Raw genomic sequence first — 20875 nt, 5'->3', positions numbered from 1 at the left:
GTACCAATTTGTAACATCTGATGGTTTCAGACATAACCTTCTGGCCTGTCCTTTCCCATAGGGGTGAGAGGAATGAGATGGGCCAGGGAGGAAGACCCAGGTGGGAAGTGAGAAGACCCTGGGGCTTTGCTGACTGAACCCTACACTGAATGACCCAGCCCAAAAGAAGCCAAATACAGGAGTATCCCTGAGTGGTCCACTTACACAGAGCTCACACATGGGCAAAATGGATGCTATCAGAAAGGAGAGGCTAACAATCAGAAAGGAGCAGGGGGTCTCAGGACCCAGATCGGGGGTCTCTGTCCAGCTGACACGGGCGTGCTCATCTGACAGTGTGAACAGTTCATCTGCTCTGGCTCTAGATCTGTGACCTCGTGTGTTGCACCTCAAGGAGCAGAGAGAAATCACAGAAAGGCAGACAGAGGCAGGCTCCAAAGCCCAGGCAGAGGGACGGCCTTAGGCCAGAGACAGGACGGTCACCAGGGACAGAGGCAAAGGCAGGACGCACAGCGCACCTGTGCTGAGAGTAGAGCTGACAAGTGCTGGCTGCCCCCAAGCAGGAAGCAAGGTCATCTATGGAGGGACAGGGTAAGCAGGGCCTGGACAGCCAAAGAACCCTATGTGGCCTGTGACGGCTGTGAGCAGCAGTGTGACCGGAGACACGCAGTGGACTGCCAGCAGCATCAAGGGTGGGCGTGCACCCGTCCCCAGGGCTTGGTTACTTAGGTGCTGCATGTGGAGGGGTGACACCTGACTTCTTGCAGGACTAAGTTCTTCCAAACGGAAATAGCTAAAGGGCAAAGGGATCTTCCACCTGGATGACATCCAACCCACCCCAACCCAATCTCGGCCTTGCTGTGCTGACAGAGAAACCCTCAGAACATCGAAGTTTTCATGGTCACCGCCCTCAGCTGGGCCTTCCACCAACTTGCCACATGGCAGCTACGGCATCCTTCCCATGTGTACCCGCTCTGACCCACGGCCAGCCCTCCACTCTGGGTGCCTCAGAGAAGGGGGAGCTCATCAGAGAACTCCCTCTACCTCTGCCAACTACCAAGCACACATGCATGCCACACGATTCCCATCCCTTTTCCTCCTGTGAACAGAGCCATCCCGACACCTTCCTCTCTAATGTCTGGGCTGAGTTCCTTTTTAAGAAGCTTGAATACATTACATGAAATTCGTACTTCTGGCTCAGAAAAATCTAAGTCCTCTGAAAAATACAATTGCATTGTCACAAAAGTCAAGTGAAAATTATTACCTCCTGGCTTATTTGTGAGACAACCACTCTGACTGTAAGAAACCCAAAAGCATCGCAGGCCTTCCGCAATCTTCTGTCTGCTGGATGCCTACAGAGCACTAAGCGTGGGTGACCCCACTCTAGGAGAAGGCTTTAACGTGCCAGTTACATCTGTTTCAACAGAGCATGGGAGCTTCTCATCCAGTACCAGACCTTGCAGAGTGTGTGGTGTATAATTTTGCCAGTGATGAGGGCATATTTTCTGAGAACAATAAAAAATGAAAAATAGGCAAGAAGGTTTGTCTCTATCCCAGGCCCTAGTGAAAACAATCCCCACACACTGCAGCAAGTTGAAAGGGCCACGGGATTCATATTCCCCACACAGAGCAGGCAATGGTGTCATGGGAGCCCATCCGACTCCAAGAAGATGGCAAAGAGCCTCAGGGCCGACACCCAGGCCAGCAACAGTGAAGTACAAAGAACCCACACCCACCTGGGCAGGGTTTTATAGAAGACCCTGCACTCCCAGCCCCTCAGACACACTGAGGGGCAGCACAGAGAAGTCGGCCCGGGCCACTCCGATGTGGACCAGTAGAGGTGCTCGGGCCCGGGGCCTGCAGCTGACCCCTCTCTGACACAGACCACGCACACAGGCTTGTGCTCCGCAGCTTCTGGAGATGAAGCGAGGACGTGGCCTCTGCACTTCCCTGGTTTCCCCTCAAGCACGCCCCTGGGCACACGGCTAAAGAGCCAGGCATCCTAACTAGTCTCGGCAGCCCAAGGAAGACTACTGGGCTGTACCCTCAAGTCAGAGCTCGCAGAACCAAAAGAAACCCGCCACAGGAGGAGTAGGAGTGCTGAGGGCCTCAGCTGAGAGGTACCCAGGAGGAGCCCAAGAAGGGAGGCTCAGTGTGCAGAGGCAGGGTTGGGGTGAGGCATAACCACACCCAAGCCAGTCCTGCAGTGCTGGGAACACTCCAGGAAGGCTAGGCTTTTTGCGGGACCAGGTTTTGAGAAAATGTAACTACTACGGCTGTAAAACACCACCGTGCTAGGATCTCCTGTAAAACCAATGAAGACTACAAGCCTTCCTATCAAATCCCAGGGCCAAGACACTAGCTTAAAAGGCGGGCTCCATGAGACGCCACAGGTTCCAAAGGGTGGGGCAAGGACGGTCCATAAATGCACCAGTGGGTAAAGATTGGCACTGGTCAGCTTGTAGCAAAGAAGACCTACCTGGTCTCAAGGAAAATCAGGAGGCGCAGCTGCACTTCCAGGTGAATGTGACCCCGCCCCTCCCCGAGTGCAGCTCCACCGTCTGCAACAGGGATGCCTTCTCCACTCCACTCGGGCTCACCTTGGCCGATGTCCTTTCCCTAGACCGAGTCAGGGTCACTCCTGCTGTCCTCACTCCACTCAACATGGGCACTCATGCCCTTTGCCTCCTCCCTCTGCAGCCTAAATCCCCACGGCCCTACTGCAGCCTCAAGCGCCAACTCTCCTTCAGCACCCACGTGTCAGTGCTGGGCTCACATCGCTGACTGGGAAGAGGAGGAAGTGTGCTGGCTGAAGAGCATCTCCCAAACTCCTGTTCACTGAGAATCTCAGGACGAAGCCTGATCTGGAGATGGGGTCTGTGCAGATGTAATTAGTTAATGTGAGATAATTACCTACTGCTAGACAAGGGCAGGCCCAGAGTTTGAAGCCTGGTACCCTTAAAAAGGGTGTGTGTATGGATGTGTGTGCACGCATGCTCGCAGAACGCAGCGACAGAGACCAAGAAGAGAGACAAGGGATGTACCCAAGTCGAAGAACACCAAGCACTGCTGGCAGCGACCAGAACCCGGAAGGGGCAAAGAAGGTGTCCTAGAGCCCTGGACGAGGTGCACCCCTGCTGACACCTTCATCTGACTTCTGGCCTGCAGAATGAAGCCCCAGCATGTGGCACGCTGTTGCTGGGCAGGGAAGGCATGGTGTGCTCTCAGGAACCCCTTCCCCCCGACTTACCTCCTCCCGGGCACCCTATACACAACAGGTACTGTTCATGGGTCACGGTATGTCACACTTCCCAAGCCCTTCGGGCTCACTTCACATTTACTTACTTCAGAAGGAATCTGAATGTATATTCAACTTGCATACTTTTTCCCAAGAGATCACATTTCACAGAAAAGCCTTGGTTTTCCCTTTCCTTTCCAGCAGTTTCACTGTTTGCTTCTAGGTGCAAAGGAAATAAGAATCCACCAACAATATGGGTGGTCTCCCACCACTGCCACACTCCTCACTGGCAGGCGGGCTCACCACAGCTGTCACATGGGTGAGCACCCTACCTCTGTCTAGGGCACACCGGCAGGACTTCTTAGTCACACAGGGTGAGCCCTGGCCTTTCCGGCCCAGGCAATGCCACCTACGTGGCCCTGCAGCGGTCACCATCCATGACTCTCATCCCAGTCTGAACACTCAGCCCCTCCTGCCCTCATTTTCACGCTGTGAGCCTGCCCTTTCTCATCACAGGCAAAGCCCTGATTCAGCAGAGGTAAGACAAAGCTCTTTTCTAGGCCACCAGGGTCTTCCACACACCTTGAGAGCACAGGATCTCCACACACCTGCAGTTCCTCGTCCACCTGCATCCCCCCAGCTCCCTCCACTCCCTGTGAAAGGCCACCTCCTAGCCGGGGCAGAAGCCCAGCTCTCCTGCTTACTACCAGCGTAACTGCAAGCAAGTTACTCATCCCTAACACTCAACTTCCTCTAATGTAAAAGAGAGTAATCAGCGACTGCTGCCTTTTTGCGTTCTTCAATTTGCCTGCCTGCCTGCCGAGCTCAGGTGGAGCACGAGTCATCTGGAGGACAGCTTCGGGGCCTGCAGGGGACAGCTCAGCCCCAGCTTCCACCCCTCTCTAGCTGCACCCGGATCCATATGTGGGGACTGCGTTTCCCTCTCTAAAGGCAATGGGGGGAGCAAGTCAGGGGTCCCCCTTCCACTGTGAAAGCCGAGACCCCACTTGCTCCCTGGCACAGCCAAGGGGAAGGACCTCAGTTTGGCCAGTCCTCCCAGAGGACTGCAAATTAGGAGATTCACAGGTGACACAAAACGAGAGTTCATCACACGCTCTAGGGCCATCCAGAGACAGATGCTCAGGCAGTTGCTACAGGGTTCCTCCACCTTCCTTCCACAATGCCTTGGTACTTGGTACCTGACGTTCGGAGCCTGTCTCTGTTGCTGATTACCAGGCAGCCCTAACTGACAAAGGGTTTTGTTTTGTTTGTGGCACTTGGAATTGAACCCATCCTCGGCCATGCAAGGAAGTGCTCTGCCACTGAGCTACACTCCAGCTCACACCATATATCTAGAGACATGCTAAAACAAATACTGCCACACTTCTTTCTTACTGGTTTTGACTTAGAAAATAGCTATTTTTCATTAAAATATCATTTATGTTCACATGAAATGGGTTTACCATTTTTAAATAAATGAGTTAGTATCTGCAAAATTTTAAGTTTTCATTCCCAGTACAGAGAATACCGAAGCCTGCAAGAATCCATCATAAACCCACTTTCAGTGAGCGAGAAGAACACACAAGTAATGGCAAGATAAGCACTTGCTTCTAACTTCCTCCATGAGATGCTGTTGTTCTGGGTGTAAGAAAAGTGTCCCCTAAAGTCTTCCAAAATAATTCAGGAGTTTACCACACAAGACAACTAAGAGGTGGACACCATAAGAACTCTACCAAGAGAGCACAAAGTGGACAGAGACTGCTGGGCCGCCACCATTCCATCAGGGTCTCCTCACTGAGCAGAGCACCTTGGCCCCCGGCTGCCACTCATGCACATGTGGTGACAGGCCTGCCGGGCACGTGGATGTCCCTGGAGCTGGAGCCAGTAACTCCCAGATGCACTGTTAATGACCACCTGCCTCCATTACATTAATAGGAGAACTCCCCCAGGGGTTCTGAAGTCAACTTTTTAGACTGGTGAAAGGTGGTTCTGACTGAACAGGATTCTCCACCTGCAATTCTGGGGTCAGACAGGGTCTAAGCTCCTTTCTGTAACGAGGACTAACTTTTAATTAAAAGTCTGCTCCTGAGGTCGAAGATTTAGCCCAGTGGTTCTGCCGCCTGCTTCGCAAGAGCAAGGACCCGAGTTCAATCCCTGGTACCAAAAAAAAAAAAACCCCACAAAAAGTCTGCTCCTGGTGGCACATGTCTATAATCCCAGCACCAGGGAGGCTGAGGCAGGGATTGCCGTGAGGGGCTACATAGTGAGTTCAGGGCCAGCCTGTACTACAAAGCAAGATCTCGTCTCAAAAAACAAAACAAAACAGGCCCAGGGATTTAGCTCAGTGGCACCGTGCCTGCCTCACTAGTGCAAGGTCCTGAGTTCAATCCCCGTACCAGAAAACAAAACAAAACAAAGTCTGTTCCTTTACTGACAGAAAGGATTTTGTGTCACTTGGATGTCTTTCTGTCTGCATCTCTGCCACAGGAGACTAGAAGGCCAAAGTGACCAGTGTGACTCCTGAGCACTGGAAGAATCCTGCTGATGGGCCTCCACCCACTCACTGTGCCCAGTGGGTCCTGCCCACTCTGCCCACACAGCCCGGTGCCTGGGCTCCTTATCGCCTGTCTCTCCCTGACAGTTGCCCATATTCCTCAAGTCCCCTGATTCATCTCATATCAGGCCAAGGTCAACTGGGTTTTAAAGAACTCTAGGGAAGAGTGATGGTTTCACTTGATCCTGGGGGAAATCGCTCTTCACTTGACTCAGCCCAAAACTCCAAGAAATGGAGAAAAGACAAAAGAAGCCATGTCTGGTTTTTCTTCAACTACAGATTGCCGAAGACTCATTATGAAATTAGGTGTGAAGAAGGGAAACAAGTTAAGGAGGAAACGATGCGTTTCCTTCCGGCTGTGGAAGGAGCAGGCCATGTGCTCGGCACCTGACACAGGACATGGCACACACTGCGTCGCTTCCCTTCAGCTTGGTCCTCCACAGAAATCACCCACATGACACAGCCAGCCCACGGCCTTGGTGGTGCTGCTGGCTCTGTGATTGGGGCTGTTCTCAGACTGATCTGCCCACACAGGGATAATAATGTTTACAGTGCCTTGCCGGGGTAATTAAAGAAGGTAATAAATGTGGAAGTACCTGTCAGCATGCCCAGAGCCTAGCTAAGGCTCAGTAAATATTTGTTTATTTCCCGTATTTCAATTAGTGCATGACACATTCTCGAGTTTGCCAAGAATGTCATTTTCCAGGCAAAGGCTTCTGCAGACCTGGTGATCTAATCTGGTCATGAGCACGTCCACGCCTGTGCGTCTGTCTTGGGCTCCAGGCTGCCACCCACCCATTTCTCCTCCGTGGCCCCATCACATGTGGTTTTCACAAATCTGACCTCAGTGGGCTCCCTTGGTCTAGATTCTGCTCCTTTCAGAGCCTTAGCCCACGCACAAGAACGCTGGAGGCGTGGGCCAGAATGGTCCCCATCAGGCAGAACCAGGCCTGAGCTTATCTTCCCTGCCTGCCAAGTGCCTATCAGAATCCTAACCACTCGGTGCATACAGCACTGGACTCACGGGCCAAAGACCCATGTTCAAATTCCTGCCCTGACACTCACTAGCTGTGTGGCCACCAGTAATTCACTCCTAAAAGCCTCAATGTATTCAGCCATGAGAGGTACAGGGCCAGCGTCAGTCACGAGGGCCACACGCTCACCCTCTAGTCCAAGGAGTGGACAATCCAGCACCCATTCCACCTTCCTCGAGGAGGAATGGCTGGGGTGGGTAAGTGGGCCCGAGAACACCGGGTCCTCACTGCTAGGAGATGGAGACTGAGGGCTGGTGCCACAAACAGGACAGAACGTAAGAAGACACCCTCTGCTCCACCTGGCCCTTCCCACTGCACCTGTGCTCTCACAGGGCCAGGCAGGTACTGGACAGGGAGGGACGTGGAAAGAAGCACAGCACACCCAAGGAGAGTGATTCCTGCTTGCTGCAGGTGCCCCTCTTCCCACTTAGCAGTGAGAGCCAGAGGGAGAAAACCCATGGTCCAGCCTGGGAGGAAAAGTGCAGAAGTGCAGAAGCCAGGCCAGCCCATGAAGAGGCAGAATGCACACTTAGGGTCACATAGGGCCCTGACTAGCTCACTGCAGGACAAGCAAGGCAGACTGAGCTGGGGACTCAGGCTGGAGTGGCCATAGTAGTTTGCAGGTCAAAAGTGAAAGTTGGGATTCTGGCTATTTTGTATGCATTTTTAAAAACAGTGGTAAGAAAAGTAACAAAATTTACCATCTATTTTCCAGTGTGTAGTTTACCCATTCTCCTTTCCCGTCTCTGTGACCCCGACTTTCCAGGGGAGGGGAGGTCAGGCCTGGCTGTTTCTATATGGGGTCACCACTCCTAAGTCATAGCATCTGCAAGTGGACATGAGAGGTCTGGGGAGAGGGCCACCCAAAGGAGACCCACTAGGAAGCACAGCTCAGGAACTGCGCTTCCTCCAGCCAAGGAGCCACAGTCACCATGTATACATGTGAACTGCCACCCACTCTCAGAAAGGACCAAGGAATGGCATATGAACAGATGACTTTTAGAACTGGCACTGGTGGCTGACCCACTGTTACTCTGGAAGTGCATGCCACCAAAAGCTAGTATCAACAGCCAGTGGTTGCAGCAAACACCCCTATCTTCCAGGCACCCCAGGTGGAAATGTGCACAGGACTGAACTAGAAATACAAGACATTATCAGCTGGGCCTGTGAATCCAGTTCCCAACACAGCGTTCCACAGCTAAGTGAGACCGTGTGGGGATCGCCCTTTCCCTACATCAGTGGCAACCTTGAGCTTGAGACCTAAGATACTGTACTGGTCCTGAATCTTTGATCTTACCTCCCACGACAAAGAAGTCTGGCCAAGGGTTCCCAAGGCAGCAGAGGAGGCTGGAGCCAGAGAGAGGAGAGACAGCATTCACCCTTTCACCACAGCACACTTGTCCCCATCTTCCAGCCTCTTTTTTGTGTGTGTGTGCAGTACCAGGGATCGAACTCAGGACCTTGCACTTGGTGAGGCAGGGGTGGCATCACTGAGCTAAATCCCCGGCCCAGTCATCTTCCAAATAGGATGGCTGCCTGGAAATGAACTTAGTGGGGTGTCTGGCCAGATTCAGGAGCAGCCGGTGCCCTAGCACTCGGCCAGGAAAGAGGGAAGACACCACCCATCCACGTGGGCTCAACCCTCCAGGCTGGCTGTCAGACCTGTGAGGGCAGAGGCCACTGAAAAGCCCCTTACCTCACTGACCAATTCTCCTCCTTGGGGTGGGGGTGAAGTCAGGGAAGGGAGAAGCCCAAGCCTGAGAAATTCACCTCTGGCAGTGGGAGAAAGAACACAAAGTCACATGCTCCACTGGAAGCTGACAGTGAGAAACACGGGCTGTCCTTTCGCTTGCTTCCCAGCTACACATGCAAGGATGCTCAACTCATGATCTATGAGATCCACAGGAGATCCAGACCATATTCAGCAGTGATCAGATGAGACAAACGCTGTCTTCCTGAGCTGAGTGAGGCGGGAGTAATCATTAAAAGATGATCACAGACCCAAAAGCTCAAAAGAAAAGAAAGGAAAAAGAAATGCTTGTGCTGGGATCATGACCGCTCTCAGCCCCAAGTCTGCACAAAGACTGACAGAAACCATAATCCCCTGAGGAACACGACTTTCTGGAACTCATATTTAGGGAAAAGGCCTTGCTCAGACTTTGGACAAAACACTAGAAACTCTTGGAGTAACAAACCAGCTTTTAAAAAGTTTTGCTATCTGGATGCAGACAAAAACCATGAGGAAGAAGAAAGGATGGTCTGAGATATAGGACAACTCCAAGACAGGAAAATAGGGTAAGGAGAGTAAAGCTTCAACAGCCAGCAGGTGATGTGAAGAAAATGAAGCCCCAGAGGAAAGAGGAGAGATGAGACAAACAGGTTTCTGCCAACCAGAGAGGAAGATGGCCCACGTCTAGGAACTCAAAGCCAGATGAAGGCAAGTCCAAGAAGAACATGAGACCATCAGAGCTGCTTCTTCACTGGACCCAAAGGCTCTGCTTAGCAGAAACTCCAGAGATGGCTTTGGCTTACAGTATTCCAAGGGGATTCTGCACATGGGACAAACAGTGAAACAAAGGGGAAACTCACCACAGTGACAGGAGTCAGAAACCCCAGGACATTCCAGAAGAGGCAGAGGTGGGCACAGCAGCTGCAGGGCTGTCGGAGCCTGGGTCCTGCTGGGTGGGAGAGATGCAGAGAAGCAGAAAGTTCACATTATGGAGCGCTTAGGAGCACAGTGCTGGAAGAACTGGCTCTTAGGGATCGTCCATCCAGCTCAAAAAGCAGGGCAGACCCTTCTTACAAGTGGAGTTTATATAAATATATGGGACTTGAAGGGTAGAAAACCAAAGAAGAGATGAGAATATTCGAGAAACCACGGGAAAAAAAGCCAGCAGTTCGCACAAACTCCCTCCAAGGCAGAGGAATTCTAGTCTCACAAGGGCCCCAACAGGAGCTTCGACCAAACAGATAAGGTTCACAGGTACTGGAGCACTGACCTAGGCCGGACAGAGTCCCAGGGAGGGAAGTTGGCAGAGGCTCTGACCAACTCTCTGGAGACAAGGCAGACAGCACGCGTTCATACCCTGGTCTTTCTCCCTCAGCTCTGCTGTGTAACCTGCACCCAACAGTCACAAAGGGAGCACTTAAGACAGGAAAGCCACAGGCGAAGAATTAAGCCAGTCAATGCGAGAGTACTTACAATGCAGCCTGCAAGTCTGGAGGGCTCGAGGCAGACGAGCTATCATTCTCATCAGTTTATTTATTCTAGCTATACCTTTTTCCCTCTGCTATAACTCCGTAACGACTCTGTAGTTTGGGTATACTGTAGATACCTGGGTCTATTTTTTAATATAATTATTAGTGCATAGTAATTGTACAAAATAATGGGTTTCACTGTGATGTTTCTGTATACGCCTATAGTATACTTTGATCACTGCCACCCTCCCATTACTGTCTCTTTCCCTACCATCAAGGTCTATCTTTAAGTTTGGGAACTCACTCTTCCTTGGAAGGTACGTGATCTATCAAAGAACTCAAGTATCAAACTGCTGCCAGGTTTACATTTGGACAGGGCATTGACTCATTTTCCTAAATGTAAATGCGGGGACAGTTCTGAGTCACTCAGTGTCTACACAGCTCCCAAGAAGTTTTGGGGAAAGGATTACACTAAAGACATAAGGTTATAACCATCCAACTTGCTCACCGCTATCTGAAGTTGCAATGCTTTTGCAGCAACAAGGCAGCTCATAGGATATATTTCAAAGAATAGGAATACATGTGGAAGAATTTAATTAAAATGGGTGATATTGGGCCAGGGGGTTTCTTCCCTTCTAAGGACCACAATCATGCCCCGAGAGTCCACAAATCCTACCAATGGGAACTCCTCAGCTTTCGAGGTGGACCTAGGCTGCCACTGGCCACATGACTGGGAACAAGTGCGACCAGCAGACCCAAGAGCTGACCTGTGATCTAGAATATGGCTGAGAACAGTAACAGCAATGACAAAACCAGATTCCTTGTCTCTCAGGAATCTAAACAATCTTAAGAGAATGAGGTTGTGAGAAACGAAGCTGAATATACAAAGAGACTGTAGAGGGCACCAGAAATCACAGCAAACCAGGGTCATGAGGAAGCAGAGAAAAGACAGAGTAAGACAAAGTGAGTCGGGTGGCAGCAAGAGAAGACGGACACAAGAGACAGATGCTGGGAGAAACCCCTGTCCCTGGGGAGGACTGACCTGACTCCACGGCCGGTCCTTGGTAGTTCCCTAGTCCACATGCACCCTACAGCACAGCCCACTTTTTCTTAAGCGCCACGTCCATCTGTCCCTGCGATGCAAGAGCCTTCCTTCCCTCTTAGGGTGAAGATTGCCCAGAAGGCTCCTCAGCCCCACAAACAGGCAGGTCCTTGGCAAGTCCCCTCCACCAGATACGCCCAGGGGTACCCACTATCTGCCTCCCCACAGGGCAGGAATGTCTTTTCCCAGGGAGACAGGCATAGTCCCTACGGCTCGTAGGACCTCAAAGACCCTGCAACTGTTGGAAACCCAAGAAATGATTTATTGATTGGAAAATATGAAAAGAGATTTGCCAAATCAGTTAATAAATATTGAATGCCTGCAAGTAGTCGAATGAAGCTTACCTCACGGTTTCACTGTGTGGGAAGCAGTGTGATATAAGGTCTTCACACCAGTCCCAGCGTGGCGGACACATCTGGGTTCCGGCTGCCCTGGAAGCACCCTTATTTTACCGAGCAGGCTGACTCAGAAACCACTCTTATACACTCTGTACTGGCACATCAGTGCTTCTGGGATTAGGGGTTTATTATCTTGGCTTAAATAGTTTTAAGTAAAGCCAACTAACTTCTGTTAGCCATCTGATTAGCTGTACCAAAAAATTAAATGTCATTCATGAGCGTAAATGGTCCTGTACATTTAAAGGATTTAACTTTCCAAATTTGCCAGAATAACAAATCAAAAATTGGCCACATCCGTTCTTCTGCAAGAACTCCCTCAACTGTCACAAACAGACCTAAACACTCTCTTCCACTGGGCAGTTCAACCTGAAAGAAGCAGGAAGTAACTTAGGTCACTTACACCCGGAGACAATCCTGTTAAAAATAAACTGAAACACCATCATTTCCCTGGCCACCGGGGCCCGCAGCAGCCTGCAGGGTGTACGAACGTACGTCCAGGCAGCTCTGCGTGCTCACCCTGGCAGCGGAGGCACCCGGGCCCTTCCTCCACAGCCATTCTGCAGTCCTGCTCGTCGCCATCTCCCTCCTTAGGTCTCCAGGCCGCCCGCACATCCTGCTCTTGGACTCAGTTTATCCCCTCCACCCCCATGTTCTCCCTCCTTCTCTGGCCTTGACTGCTGCTTTTATTCTTCCTTTTACTCCTTCCAGAAGTGTGTCCGACTCCTCTCTAGCTCACCAGACGATGGTAGTGCATGGTGAGAACTCCACCCCCTCTCAGCTACCTCAGTCTTGCTTCCAATCTGCATCTCCAGCTGCCCGCAGCGGCCCCACAGTCCCAGACAGGGAAGTATCGAGGGCATCACTTCCCCACCAGCTCCTGGGAGGGGTGGCCAGAGCCAACCCTCTCTCTGCCCACACCCCCACATCTCTTTCCACGTGCGCCCTGTCTTTTTTCTCTTTACAATTAAACACGATGCACAAGATTAAAGAGAAACCACACTTAATCCTACTCCCTCTCTAGGTGCTCTCTACTTTCCTTCCCCACTATTCCCATTTACCTGATTCTTACTGGTTCACCTCCCATCACACCACTGACATGCCATTCCTCCCAACGCCAGCGTCTTGACCCATCTCGCAGACCCTGCCGGCACACTGGTGTGGCTCCTTGGCTCCCTGGCCTCCGTTCCGCTCCTGCTGTGAAAACCCCGCACACCCGGCCTGCTGGCAAGCTCCTGGGCCCCTGTGACTCTGTCGCGCGTGGTTCTGCCTCCGCTCCTGCTCTCCCAGCTCAGCTCATCACATCCACAGCGGTTTCAACCATCTCACCCTGGCTCACTCGGCTGGTACAGAAGCCCGACCGTCCCAGCGGCTCCAGGGGCCCTCAACAACAGCTCAGAAACCAGACTGGATGCTTACAGAGTGCTTGGGACAGGAAAGGAATTTCACACTGGCTCACCACCACTAATTAGTGGTCAAGCATCATGAAAATGGGTACGTGTTGCTTTCTGTAGGTTCCCGGTTCTGACTGTGAATATGAACCTCACTGCAAGGTAGGTGCGGCATGACAGGCAGACACGGAAAGAAGTTAGCAAACACTGGTGAGTGAGAACCCCGATGTGTTTTCTGGCAGATGTGAGTACCCTGAACCAGTGAAATATTCTCCTACTCCATCGAGCCTATTTGAACTACACATGTACAAATGATTTTGAAATCCAGGGGGACATAACGGCATTCACTCAGCAGAAGAACAAGTTCCAACTCTTTTCATTAATTGTTTTATTGTTAACCTAAGAGCAGAAATTTATCATTTCTGGGACAGAGTTTTGCTCTGGCTGCAAGGGTTTCCTCACAAGCTGTCACAATACCGTGGAACACATTGCAAATAAGATGAGGAAATAAGCTATGATTATTTTATGAACTTGCAGGGCCATAAAAAATAAATGAGCTCTAGAATAGCTTTCCTGAATTTCTTTTAATATATCAGGTGACACAAGAGACAATGCATGTTCCAGTTAGGATAAAAGTACAGAGGTGCTTTAGTGTAAGAAAACAGTACAAATTATACTTTCTTAAAATTAAACTTTGAATGCTTTTTTTTTTTGGTATGGGGGATCGAACTCGGGACCTTGTGCTTACGAGGCAGGCGAGGGACCACTGAGCTACATCCCTGGCCCTGAATGCTTTCAATACATCTCCCAATGTTTTTAGAAATTTCTTCTGCTGTCTGTGCAGCGAACATCTGCCAGCACCACAGTCACCTGGCATGATTCTCCAACAGGGACTCACTATGGCATGTCTTTAAACCTGGGCTGAACACCTGCAAAATCTACTTTTACTTCTGATCCCTTTATCACATCTCTGGGCCATTTACTATAAATCTACTAGAAAATAAAGAAAAAGTTTGAAAAAATAAACTACTGGGGCTGGAGATTTAGCTCAGTGGTTCTGCTGCCTGCCTCACAAGCACAAGATCCCGAGTTCGATCCCCGCTACCAAAATAAATAAATAAATAAACTACTTCTGTTCGGCCCACCTCTGAAACTTCTTCCTCCCTCCAGCATGCCTCCTGAGCACCCTCATGGCCCTCCCTTTTGGCCAGCCAGACAGCATATGCACACTAAGGGCTTTTGCGGCCCTGGGCCCTAAAATGGTGAACTCGAGAGCAGGGAATGCAGGAGCTTGGCTGAACCTGACAATTCAGAGCTGTGGAATGGAAAAACTATGAAGAGGGCCAGCAGGGGTGACCAACCCAGAATGGTGTTCTGAGGCCATACAGATCACATCCCAGGAGAGGAGAAGGGCAGGAAACAGGACCCAGAACACAGCTGTGCTGACTTCTAGCCCCTCATAGGCCCAGCCAAGAAGCAACCTCAGAGTTCAGGCTGTCCCACTTGAAAGTCCTTGCATTTACACCATTTCAAATGGGCTTGGCTGGGACAGAAGGATTGCAAATTTGAGGTCAGCCTGGACTATGTAGTAAGATCCTCTCAAACCACCACCACCACCACCACCACCACCACCAAAAAACAGCAGTTGAGGCAGGATTCCAAGTTTAAGGCCAGCCTGGGAAACAAGACCTTGTCTTTTAGACAAGACCTTGTCTAAAATAAAGTAAAATACATAAATAAACAAAATCCTGTAAAATAAAATGGGCTGGGGAATGTAGCTCAGTGGTCAAGCACTTGCCCAGTACATCCAAGGCCTTGGGTTCAATTCTCAGTACCAGAAAAAAAGAAGGGGGCATTTCAACCAAATCTCTCCTTCCTCTCCACTGAACCTTTTTGTTCCTCTGCAGACAGTTCTCCTGGACTCTACCTTCTCCCACTTTGTCCTCTGAGCTGCCAAGCATCTCCTGCTCTGCGTATACTCACTCACTCCCAGACCCGTGGAAGGGACGGTGAAGACTCCGAAGTCTCTATACCTAACTCCTCAAGGCTAGATGGGCACTTCCGAATGCAAACTGGGCCCAGGCTCCACTCTGCCTGTTTCGTGGCCACCTCTCTTGGGGAAGTGAACAGTTCACACCAGCAGAAATCACTCCAGTCAGTCAAAAGTCTGACAGTAGGATGATGGACAGCTGGACCACAAAGGAAATCTCCAGCCTCTGCTCCAATAGGCAGAGTCTAGCCCAGCAGACCCTGAAGACAATCCAAATACCATCCAAAGTCAGGGCCGTGCAGTCTTAAATGATTCCACGTGAAAGCCATAATGCAGGTGAAGCTGGACAGATATGCTGCAGTCTAACTTACTAATATAGTTATATCTCAGGAAAAACTGACCACATGGAAGCAATGATTTCAACAATGAGCACTGCATCCAACTGTTCACACAGCCAAGAATATATGTGTACTATAAAATCATTCTTCTCAAATCCTCAAAAAGAATCTCATGTCCTATAACTACTTCACACTCAGTATGTCCAAAACCGAATCCGCCACCTCCTCACCGAAGCCTGGCATAACCCCCAGCTGTGGTGAGGGCACCCTCAACCGCCCACACCAGAAACTGGGCACTACCCACCCCACCCATCTCCAAGTCCTGTGCACTCCACCTCCCCAGCTACTTTTACACACATGCTCCACCTCAACTGTCTTAGCTCTAACACAGGCTGCCACTGTCTGCCCTCAGAGTCCTACTTCTCCTTTATCCATTACCCACTCTAACACATCTTTCTGAAACATAAAACAGATTGTTTTTAACCTGATCAAAAGTTTTCAATGGGTCCCACTCACTTTCAAAGCAACTTTCAAATTTACTTGTGTGGTTTTATTTTTTTTGTTGTTTTTTGAGGCAGGGTCTCCTTTTGTAGTTCAGGCTGGCCCTGAACTCACAATGTTCCCTGGACTGGCCACAAACTCACAGTGATCCTCCTGCCTCAGCCTCCCAAGTGCTGCGATTATAGGTGTGCACCACCACGGCCGCTTGTGTGGTTTTTTAAAAATGCACTCATCTGTCATAAAGTTAACATTTGTTCCAGATATAATACTTTGAAAAATTCAACGGCCCATTATATACGTAATTTATACATTTGTAAATATAAAAACCCAGATTCAAATCACCCAACATCCTACCACCCGAAGTCCGTAATTCTTTTATTTTTATTTTTTTTTGTTTTTGGTACCGGGGATTGAACTCAGGGCCTTGCACTTTTGAGGCAGGCTTGGTGCCACTGAGCTAAATCCCCAGCCCCAAAGTCTGTAATTCTTAAGATGTTATCAACTTTCCTCTACACATTTTCTGGATTTTTATTTAACCATATCACATACGCAATTATGTATCTCGATTTTCTTCAACTTAACAGCCATAAGCATTTTAATATATTTTCTCCATAAAGATTTTTAGTGGCCCAGGCCAGGAAGCCAGCACACCCTAAAGACCTGGAGGCTGGGCGGAAGACAGAGCAGAAGTGGAGCGAAGCAGAGGCAGCCTCACTGGAATGGGACATTAGATCACTCCTTACCTAAACCTCCTAATTTAATTTCTGTGTGGAGTCCGTGCATAGCCTCTTTCTTGGGTTCTGAGACTGGCCGGTTTCTATCTGGAGAGGGCAACATCTGCTCCAGCACATGTACTTCAAGGGCTCAGGGGGACACTGCTGCATCTTATAAGGGACAGTCACCACCACCCCGGGCAGTGGTCATCTGCAGCTTCATGTTCCCTGGTTCAGTTACTTGCAATCAAATCTTAAATGGAAAATTCTAGAAATAAACAGTTCTGATGTTTTAAATAACTTTTATTACAGTACATTATCGTAATTGCTCTATTTTATCATTAGTTATTATTGTTAATCTCTTAATATGCCTAAATTCTAACCAGCTACGAATATATAAGGAAAGCAATAAATAGCATTTGGAACCACCCACGGCGTCCCCCGTTCCCCCCCCCCCCAGGTCTTGGGCTCTGTGGACTGGGCTGGCGATGCGCATGCTGGGGTCCCACCAGCTCTGCTCAGGTGTGCCTGCTCTGGGGACCTCATCAACACTGAGTTTTTACATGACATGTGTGTTTTCTATAGCTTAATAACTGTGAGATGGTAACGCATTATTGGTTGCCATCTTTTTAATGATTTACAAAGTGAGGCCATTCTTGAGACATTAGTTTGCTGCTCTGGCTTCTTTTTATTTACTTACTTATTTATTTTTTCCCGTACCGGGGATCAAACTTAGGACTTTGTGCTTGCAAGGCAGGCATGGCACCACTGAGCTAAATCCCTGGCCCAAATTTTGGTTTCTTTTTATTTTTTTATTTTTTATTTCTGGTACTGGGGATCAAACTCGGGTCCTTGCGTTTGCACAGCAGGCAGCGAAACCACTGAGCTAAATCCCTGGCCCTTAGTTTCTTTTTAAATAAAGTCCTTTTCCAAACACACAAAAACAATTTTTTTAGTGACAATGTTATTTAATGGATGCATTATAACTATTCTGCAATTAAACCCTTAAAATAATTCTACAATATACGTACATCTGTTCATAGGCTGTTTTTCTATGCTTAAAAATACTCCATTAATGATTCCTACAGGGTTGCTATGTCAGGAAATAAGAATATATTTTACAATCTCAATATATATATGACCAATGTAACATAGGAGAGTGCCATTTTTACCATATCTTAAAAGGATATACTCAAAAGGTATGAAGAACTAAAAAGTTTTACTCTACATTTAGATCTGTATTCAACTGGTGAAAAACTATAACATCTTTATTACAAAGTGTTATTTTAAAAAATCACCAAAACTATGCAAAAGCATATGAAATAGAAACCCTTATCTTCCTATGCTTTTTTTTTTGGTACCAGAGATCGAACTCAGGACCTTGCACTTGCAAGGCAGGCATGGTGTCACTGAGCTAAATTCCCGGCTCTATCTTCCCATGCTTTTCCCTTAGGACTAATTACAAGCAACTGTTTTCTACAGATTCTTCTGGGTCTTTTTCTATATTTATTGAGACATACACACGTGATTATTTTTGTTTGTTCCTTATCAAAAAAGGAAGCAGGGTTAAGGTTGCTTTTTTGCCTCAACAGTGTATCACAGACATCCATCCAGGCTATGCCAATACACACGCACAAGTCTGTCTGTTCCACAGCACAAAATCTACTGCTGTTATCTTCAAGTTTTCCTCATTATAAATGAGGCTGCAATACATACACACCATGCATATTAACTGTTCTCCTGTAAGCACTGCAGAGTCCTTGAAAAGCTTACTCATTTATTTAACTGAAATCAATTTGGTAAAAGGTTTTTACCATTCATAAAGTTTTAGTAAATTTATGGTTTGTTCTCCAATGTGTTCTAGGTTTGTTGCTATTGAGAATAGAATCTTGTCTATCAGAGTAACTACTAATCATCTGATTATCAGTCAGATGCCATATAAGCTCTTTACATAAAACAGATATCAACTCTTTGCTTATCATGTTACAATTTTCTGACTTTATGGTTTGCCTTTTAACTACAGGATTTTGTTTCCCTTAAGTTTTAAATTTTTATGTAATCTAATACGCTGATTTTTTTTTTTTACATTATTTTCTCTCTAGCAATAACAGATTTGAGTGCCCTGCAGATGCCAGGGCCTTTACCCCTCATTCTAAAAACTCCTGAAAGGCAAGATTCTTTTCCTTACAAGATTCCAGTTAGGTACAACTAGCTGCGAAGCCTGTGCTAAGCATGCAGAACTCTTCTTTCCAGACATTTATGTTCCTGACTTCAATGTTTAGACTTGAGACATTCATGCTAAGTTATCATGTATTACCTTACCATATCAAATAGCTTATTTGTGGGGTAAGGAATAGATTCCAGTGACCTGTTGTACAGCTACCCTAAAGCCAGTAGAACCATTTTAGTGAAGATGGCTCTAAACCCCATTTGAGTATATTTGTCTCACCGTACTACAGCTTGTGATTAGACCAGCAGTTGATTAATTTCTGATCCCCCTCCTCCACAGACAACAAACTCACATTTACTGTCAAGTTCAATGAGAAAAGGACAGCTCTGTGACATTTAAATATCACATCTAGAAACATGGCTTTTCTTTAAAGGTATTCTTTCAGATAATTTGAAATATTTTATGATCTCCTCCATGTAGAGCATGCTTGTCTCAACAAGGCTATACCTACAGGTTTTGTTTTTTCTAATGTGGTCAAAGCCAGTTTCCTGTCTTGTTTCTTCCACTTTACTTTCTGCTAAGTTTTATTTGGTATTCAGAAAACTATGAATTTTACACATGCATCACATACTCCATCCTTTCATCAATCTTTTTTGTCCAATCATTTTTGTTATTCTCTTTGGAGTCAATAGCACCTACAAATATTTCTCTTCATTTGAGATCCTCACCTCACTCTTATGTGTTATGGCTGTGTCAAAACTTACAAAAAAACTATGTTAAATAATGTTCCAATTTTTAACTTCAGCCTCTGATACTTTTCTATTAAGTATAGCATGAACAACTAGTTTAAACTTTGTTTGCACTTTTTCATTGAAAAAAATGCCCGATTTTTCCTACTTTATCAGCCCTAATTTTTTTAAAGTAAAAAATGAGAACTTTTAAAAATCAAACATCTGAGCCAGGCACAGTGGTGCATGCCTGTAATCCCAGCACTCTGGAGGCTGAGGCAGGAGGATCACTGGAAATCTGAGGCCAGCCTGGGCAACATAGTGAGTTCAAAGCCAAGTTGAACTACATAGTGAGACCCTGTTTCAAAAACTAAAGATTTAGCTCAGTGGTTTTGCCACCTGCTGCGCAAGCCCAAGGACCCGAGTTCGATCCCCGGTACCAAAAAAAACTAAAACTAAAAAATAAATCAAATAAAATCACACATCTGTTTTGACTTTATAGTTGGTTGTGTAAATTCACTGTGAACTCCAATGCACAAGCCACGTCTCCCCTAGAGCCTATGAAGTGCCCTGCCTACTCTCCACTCTCCACCCACACCCCCAATTCTGCCCGGGGCAACTGGAGTGCTCCTTTAAAAATGCAAATCTGATTAGGTCACTCGCCGGCTTAAAACCCAATCTTTACAATGGTTTCCCATTTCACTTGGGATAAAACTCAACATCCCTAACCTGCACTACAAGATCCTACAGGATCTGCACACCCCTCCCCCACCCCCGGCCACACTTCCCCTTACCCATACACCTCGACAAGGTTCCTTTAATTCCTGGAATGGGCAAAGCTTTTCTCCCTTCAGGGCCTTCCCACATGCTGTTCCTCCACCTGGAAAATTACCCCCTACTTCACTTGACACCCACGCCTACTACTCTTCAAATCTCAGCTTAAATCTTATTTTTCCAAAAAAGCCTTTCTTGAGCACCCTCTACCCCTGACTTTACTCTCGCAGCAGGCACTCCCTAACTTCCCCAGCAGATACTACAGCTTGTGATGAGACCCGCAGTCAGGTGACGCATTTCTCATCCCCCCCACCCCAAAGACTTGACTACACACTCTGAGAGAACAGGAACAGGCTGATTTTGCTGGCCACATCACAGGCCACTCACATGCATCTCAATAACAATAAAAGAACCCTACAATAGCCCTCACTGTATTTCTTATACCTTAAAATGATACCCACTTCCTCAGTAGGTAAATTGGTAAAATTTCTGATGCTCCCTACAAATTCAAAAGGATTCCATTTTCCCTGAAAGAACATAAAAGCTAATCTGAATCTGCTGCTGCCACAGAAAAATACATATACAATTTACATCACTATGAAATAAATTTTATTTATATATTAGAATTTTTATCCAGTGTTCAATTCGCAGAGAAATCAATTCATAGTCAACTAATTTATGTGCTTATTTTTAATGTATGTAAAAAAGCACAATGTGCTTTACAAAATATTCTTTAGGTTACTAGTGCCATT

The 20875-nt window shown here is 47.7% G+C and overlaps 1 protein-coding gene across 9 annotated transcripts in view; it reads right to left on the bottom strand.

Moving 5' to 3' along the window:
• Positions 1-20875, bottom strand: part of Znf664 (zinc finger protein 664) — a 43788-nt gene that overhangs the window by 20867 nt on the left and 2046 nt on the right. For 2 of the 9 annotated variants that reach the window (XM_013071840.3, XM_013071843.3), the window contains one exon: positions 9413-9498. The exons of 3 other annotated variants lie outside the window; for them this stretch is intronic. The gene's annotated coding sequence lies outside the window, so the exon portion shown is untranslated. Of the gene's footprint in view, positions 1-9412; positions 9502-9822; positions 9942-20875 lie in introns of all 9 variants that reach the window. 4 more of the 9 variants (XM_013071839.3, XM_013071842.3, XM_087198042.1 and 1 more) reach the window with 3 other exon arrangements.

Source organism: Heterocephalus glaber, unplaced genomic scaffold (genome assembly GCF_053883595.1).
Source record: "Heterocephalus glaber isolate CG9 unplaced genomic scaffold, H.glaber_assembly_v1.0 deba00001687, whole genome shotgun sequence".
In the NCBI taxonomy this organism is placed as follows: domain Eukaryota; kingdom Metazoa; phylum Chordata; class Mammalia; order Rodentia; family Bathyergidae; genus Heterocephalus; species Heterocephalus glaber.
The sequence above is the reverse complement of the archived record's forward strand: the minus strand, read 5'-3'. Positions and strand labels throughout refer to the sequence as shown.